We start from the raw sequence: 7,160 nt of genomic DNA, 5'->3' as shown, positions 1-7,160 counted from the left end.
ATTGTGTTTATTAAGTTTTACTTTTTCTAGAGCAAGCAACAATAAAATTTAAACAACTGGTTAAATAAGAACTGTTATTTTAAAGCACTGTACTGCCATTTCTTTAAAAGCTAAACTTGATTAATGTAGAAACATCAATGTAATTGTGATGCTATTAATGTGCTCATATCTTCCAGGTGTACAAGTCTGTAAGGTAGAAACTTTGAAAGAGCATTATATCAAGCTGGTGTTCAGAAGTTGTATGGTAAAAAATATATTGGGGATTTATTTACCTGTTATCAATAAGATATGTAAAGTTTTGTTACTTCTTACATTGGGGAACAATTTAAATGTGTTTTTAAGTTAATGAGAGCCTAATCTATGTAAAGGTGAAAAACTTTCAGCCTTTCTTTTATTCATGTTTTAAATGTGATATCATATGGTGTTAGCTAATGTTCATGTGACCTCGAACAATTTATGTAAACTTTGTAAAATGATATTTAAAAATACAAAGATCAGCTTTAGAACTAAGACACTTAAGATTTATAAAGAGCCCTGCCTTACCTGAGATGAGGCTCTGTGTCCCATCTTACTACATGTGAGAATGACTATGAAAGCAGTAGGCCAGATTTTAGTTCATTTAAAGTTATGTTCAAAAGTTTGTTTTTTTTTTCTGACAAGATTACTAGGATCTCAAACAGGGGATATAACGTATAACTCAGCCAAAAATTCAGGGTAGCTGTTACAGGAACTAAGTGTATTTACTTTTGTTAATTTTATTCTGTAATTTCCTTATAAGTGATCTAAAGATTCCCTGTTAGTGTTTTACAGAAGTGTTGCTTTAAGAACACAACATGGGTTAGTTTGAGATAATAAGCCATCACCTACAAGACAGATAGGATAATACAAATCCCAATTAATAAAAAGATGAATTATTATAAAGTTATAGACATTATAGCCCAGTACTCTTAATATAAGGCTGTTAAAATTTATTTGCTGGATGTTTAAGATTAAGTTTTAAAATTAAAGTTAAATTAAAAGGGCCAGAAAAATTTGCCTCTTGCCCTCTGAGTCAGTCTGAATCCAGGGAACAGGGGACTTTTCTAAAGAGTTTTGCAACTCTGGACCACATAACCTCCCTATCAGAAAGAATAATGAGACCACTGGAGAACAGAAAGGCAATCAGTGCATTTGCTATGAAGAGAAGAGTCATCAGAGAAGGGAGACATCCCTGGTGCTTCTGAGGGAAGCCACATGGTCAAGCAAGACCTAGACCCATCCTAGCACAAATGGAACTAGCAGAACTGAGAAGTTTCCCCAGGAATGACTCCCATAAAAGCTCAGCTTACTGTTAACAATAGATAGAAACAAAAGTCAGTTTGACTACTTCATCTTAAACACTTAGCAAAGACAGTTAAAACCAAAATACAACCATTCCTGGGCATTTTAAATAATAATAATGATGATAATAATAATAATTATTATTATTATTATTTAAAGTATACACTTTATGTTAGCCTCCCAAAATAAGTAAGACTGGAGGCTACAAAGAAGGATTCTCAGACAGAAATGTCTGATAACTATAAAAAGAGACTATCAAGAGGAGCTGCCAGAGACAAAAGTTTTTAGTTTAAGGCCTACAGATATTCCTAACGTACACAGGTAGGCTTCGTGTTTGCTAGTATGATTATCCAGTCCTGAGTAACAGAATTAAAGGTTTCTCTATTAGACACAGAGCTCATACTAGTAAAAAAATTTTGCAAAATCAGATGAGATTAAATTATTAAACTGTATCTTATGGGGAAGGACATCTGTAACACTAAAAGTTAAATGTTAAATTTACAGGCCTGATAACTGGAAATGTTAAAGCCTGGTGAGGGAACTTATATACAGTGACACGTTCCAGCTGCTGCAACATTTACTCAGTACTCATGGTTTTTGTTTCTCTCATAGAAGCACCCATTCCCAGATGACTTTACAAACTGTTCTTCCCCTACCAGACTTCAAACCGAACTGACTTCTAAAAGGCAACTCATGTCCCTCAACTGACTTCTAAAAGGCAACTCATGTCCCTCATGCCTTGCCCCCTCATGTCACCCTCTCTCAGCTCAGAAGAAGCCAAAATGAGTGACGCCTGTCTTCTTACAACAATGGAGCCAAAAATAAATAGATTATCAATATAAGTAATTAATTAAGTCAGGTAAAATCAGGGAGACCAGTTTGGGGTGAGTTCTAAAAATGTAGAGACTGTTAACCTGAGGGATTAAAATTCCCTCAGTGCTCTTCTCCTACCCTATCAAAGATTTGAAAGGGACACATAAGAAAAGGGGGGAATGATAGACCCAACCTGATCTTTTATTAAATTGGGAGCCATCTTGCCACAAAGCCATGAAAAGCTAATTTTGGCTTTACTATAAATTACTGCAGCCTCTGAAGCTGCTTGGAATGCCTGCCCATGCCTTGAACTCACCCATGCCTGGCTCTCTGACCAAACAGCAGCTCTCTCTGAAACTTTAGTGACACCTTATAAATATTGGCCTTCCATGGTCAGACAACGACCCTCTCTGAGGCTCTAATGGTCTTCATAAATTCTGATGTTGGGGCCAGCAAAAAATGTAAACTACCATTAGTGTGATGCTTGTCAGAGTTCTGTTATCTGTAACCCCCCCTTTGTGTAACCTTCTGGGGTATAAAGCTGGGCTGTAGGAAAGGTGGGGCTGCTGTCTTGTTCCCACCGTTTGGGGAAAAAAAGGCAATCCTGCCGGTCAAAATAATAAGCTTGCTTTAATTTGATTTTAATTGAAGTCAGTGGTCTTTTCTTGCGTCCTGTCTAACAGTAATAGGGAGAAGTTCATCACAATGTAAGTGAGTCTCCTGAAACCGCTTATCCAATTGAACCTTAAAGTCCTTTTCATCCAGAACTCCGAAGTCTATACACAGTATGTAACTTCCATCTGATGTTTACACTTTTGGTCAGTAATCATATCACCTCTGTCAAAAAGCTGGCCCATTGTCTGAGCCAACAATTATTGGGACATCAAATGTGGGAATAATTTTCCAGAGAAGCATCCTAGTATCTCCCTAGCCTTTTCAGTGCAGGTGGGAAAGGCTTCCACCCAGTCAGAGTATGAACACACAAAAACCAAAAGTTATTTATAGCCCCCTGAGCATGTAGTTCAGTGAAGTTTACTTCCAAGTCTTCAAAAGATGCTCCTCCTATAGTTTGGATTTCTGTTGGGAGCTCTGGCCCCTGACAAGGATTGTTGTGAGCACAAACCTCACATTGTTTGCAGATCATCCAGGTGTTGCTTGTGAGCCAGGGGACATAGAATTGTCGACTCAGAACTGTCTCAAGTGCTGTATGTGAAGCCACGTTTAAAGATAAGTATATATGTAGTTAGTAAATTGGGTCTAATATCCAGTAAAATAAAAAATGAAGGCAATGTTGAGAATGGAGCCCAGGGAAGCAGAGCAGCACTTGGAGAAATTCAAATGTTAACATTCCCAAGGCCCAGAGCCCACTCAAAAGAAATGTTAAAGAAGCAGCTCCCAGCCAACTGGGAAGTGCTAATCAAAGGCAGCCCCAGGCCCTTCCTGCTCAGATTACTCCTCTGGCCTATCTACCCCTCACCTTTAGTCTGCTCACCTACATTCTATCACTTCAAGAAAACAGAACAAAGGACAGAAATGTGGGAAAGATGGAAGAAGACCTTAGCTATAATCCCTTCCAAGATTCCACCTCTTGGGTACCCTTCTTCCTCCAGGTAGAAGTCTTTTCTGCTGTCCTTAATAAAGTTTCTACTTTCCACTCTAAATTTGCCTGGGTGTGCTTCTCAGGTGTTATACTTCAGCATTGCAGAAGCAAGGACTCATCAGTAGTAACATAGGTCCAACATGTTTTCCTGCGAAACTGTCTGATAAAGGCTGGGGCTAGAATCTCCGGGATGGCTCTTCCAGCCATCAGAAAATCTCCACCATTCACCTAGGAGAAAAGTTTTTTTTTCAGTCTTAAATCACATACTTTCATGTTGGGAGTATGTTGGCTCCTATTCTGTTAGCTAGTCAGCCAGACAGAAGGGCAGCATTTAAACCTGGGACTGGATTTTCTTCCCGTTTCTTGCAGATAGGTAACCTGGCCTCTCTGTCAACTCTCTGGGTTTAGAGTTCTGAGGACCTTGACGTGGATACGTGGATTTTCACATATAATGACCTGATATTTGACCATTTTTTCATTAGCCAACCAATAGTGTCCTTTATATTCTAACAAAGTCAAAATTGAATGAGGAACTCTGACAACCAGCTCTTGTCCCATGGCCAGTTTATCAGCTTCCAGTACCAGAAGAGCTGTGGCTACAAGGGCCCGTAAACCAGGTGGCCAGTCCTCTGCTACAAAGTCCAGCTATTTAGACAAATAGGCCACTGGACGGTTCCATGTCCCCAGCATCTAAGTCAAAACTCCCATAGCCACTCCAGACCTATCATGGACATACGGAAAGAAAGGCTTTGTGAGGTCAGGGAGCCCTAATCCAGGTGCACCTGTGAGTGCTTGTTTAATATCTTCAAAGGCCTTTTGCTTAGTTGGCCCCCATATTAGAGGATCCCATTCTCCACTCTTTGTGGCTTCATAGAGGGGTTTTGTCTTAACTGAAAGATGGGGATCCATATATGGCTGAACTCAGTAGCCCCCAAGGATTCTCTAGTCTGATGGCAGGTTGAAGGGACTGGAATTGAGCAGATCTCCTGTTTCTTTTGAGGCCCAGTGGTTGTTCTTTTCTGTTGCTGAGTCAGATGGTGACTAAGGTATTTCACTTTTTCTTGATAGATGTGGACTTTTACGTTAGAGTCCAGTGCTGTCACAAAGATGGTCTACTCAAGCACCTGGGAGGAACTGTCATTTAGGGAAGGGAGGCATATATAGAGCCTCTGGTGCTTTAAGATGCAGGATTTTTTTGTTGTTGTTGTTATTTCACAGTGCAGGATCTTGGCTGCTAAAATTCTCAAACTCTTAAATCTAATGTAAATCTTAACAGAGACTGATGATCTGGCACATCATTTGTGTAAAAGCCACTTATGTCAATCTCGTCATGGGCTGTCTGCCAAGGATAAAGGGCAGTAGTGTGGTCCCGTGCAGGTCCCAGTGTGGCAGCCACATTGTGCCCACCTAGGTGTTGCTCCTTGACTGTATGGCTTTCTCCTCCTGCCAGGTGGAAGCCTTCTCTAATTGTCCATATTAGCTGCCCCACTTGTGTTTTTGTTCAGTATGCCTGGGTGCATGAGTCTCTGTGGCCCTTCCTGCTGGTGGCTCCCAGCATGTGGGTTGGAGCCAGCGTGGCATGTCCTTTTGCAGTGAGCACCCTATGGCCCACTATCGGCTGTTAACATGAACATATTCATGGTTCATTTGGAGGCTTGCAGCAGCTGAGCCCTCCTGAGGTGCTGGGTCCCAAGCATCAAATGCAGTTGTGTGTCTATGGGACCCCTGCCATATTTGTCAATCATTAAATTCCAAGCAAATGGGAAGAAACTGAAAGGAGGGGCTGGGGCCAAAGGCTGGAGGAAAATATTCACTCCTTCTCTGTTCAAGGCTTAGCATTTGAGCATGGCAGTGGGTGCTTGCCTGCTGGGGCCACTGGAGGCTTCCCATTTTTCTGGCCATGCTTTTTTTCCTTATAAACATGTGGACCATTGGCTTTGTTATAGTGAGACCCCCCCCCTTTGAGTGACCTCTGGGTTTGTGGTGAGGGCCACTGTAAAAAGTTCCATCCTCCTCTTCATCTTTTTGGTCTGCCTGTCTTTGAGTCTCTGGATCTCGATTGATGAAAACTGTGGTTGCCACCTTAATCAACTCACTGGCACACTTCTCAGTAAAGCCCTCTAGAAAGGTAATTTTTGGCAAATGGCTCTCTGAGCCTGTCCCACTAAGGCTGCATTGATCACCTGTTGCTTGCACCTGTGCATTTCTTTACTGACAAACTTGCATTGTGGCTGTTACACTTGTATGTGCACCTCCTTACCCGGACACTTCTGGGCAGAAAGAGGGGTGACAGTGGAGGTGGCCTGGACATTTAGCTCTGAGTCAATTGGGCACATCTCTTTTGATTATTCCTGCCAGAGAAATGTTCAGGGCTATGGAGGGTGCGACAGGGAGATGCTGGTGCAGCAGGAGGCTTATCTCAGCTCTGATTGTCTGAAGATGTGCTGGGCTTAGGCTGGGGCTCAGGGCCCAGACAGTGTGTTTTGTTCTCTTTTTACTTTTCTTTTAGAGTTTCTATGAGGGCTTTTTGACATCTCTTAATTTTGAGACCTTCTTTTTTGTTGAGGCCCCGTCCTAGGTCTGGATAATGGGCTGCATCAGATCAGTCATGGTCCAAGCTTTCTCCATGTAGAAGGGAGTATGATTTTTCCAGCTTATGAGCTCAGTGGTGGTGAAAGGCTGGCACATAAAACTGCCTTGTCTTACTCAGACATTTTCCTGTTGTCAACATGGGTATGTCCTTTTGTAAGGGTCTGGCGGACCGTCGGAGGGAGAGACCACACAAGAGACCAGCTTCATGCAATTGCAGGGGGAAGTTTTATTGAACCAGCATGCTGGGGCTCAAGGCTCACTCAGGAAGGGAGAGCAGCCCAGAGCCCAGAGCAGAGGTCAAGCAGAGCTTAAGTACACTTTTTGGAGAGGGTGGGGGGCTTTGCATACATCAGAACAAATCATCTTGAGGCACGGGAAAATTGAACAACAACCCTGAGCCATGATTAGTACATCTATTGGCGGGAACAGTCTGGGCAGAGGTGATTGGTCACCCCTGAGTGGGGTACACATTTAAACTGATTGGTTTTGTGGCCTGGATGCTTACGTCTGAGCTATTTGGAGCCCTTAGCTAAAAAACAACCAGGGAATCAATGGAAATATTTACTGGGCAGTTCAGGTATTGTTCTAACAGCTACAGAGATTACAGGTTCCACGGGTAGCAGAGGAATTTTAAAATACCTGGCCTATTATATTATTATTTTTAGCCCAAGCCTTTCAATTTAGAAACCTTACAATCCCCAGTCTTTTACACTTTAACTCAGACTCTTGCAGCTTAGAGTCAGCTTAGAAATTTTACCTTTACACTTTAGTCCCTTGCAGGGGCATCTGGAGAGTTCTCATCTGAGTTGTGGCTATGGTCTTAGGACAGATCTTC

The sequence above is a fragment of the Ictidomys tridecemlineatus genome, chromosome 1 (genome assembly GCF_052094955.1).
Source record: "Ictidomys tridecemlineatus isolate mIctTri1 chromosome 1, mIctTri1.hap1, whole genome shotgun sequence".
Classification (NCBI taxonomy): domain Eukaryota; kingdom Metazoa; phylum Chordata; class Mammalia; order Rodentia; family Sciuridae; genus Ictidomys; species Ictidomys tridecemlineatus.
This window is presented reverse-complemented; position numbering follows the sequence as displayed.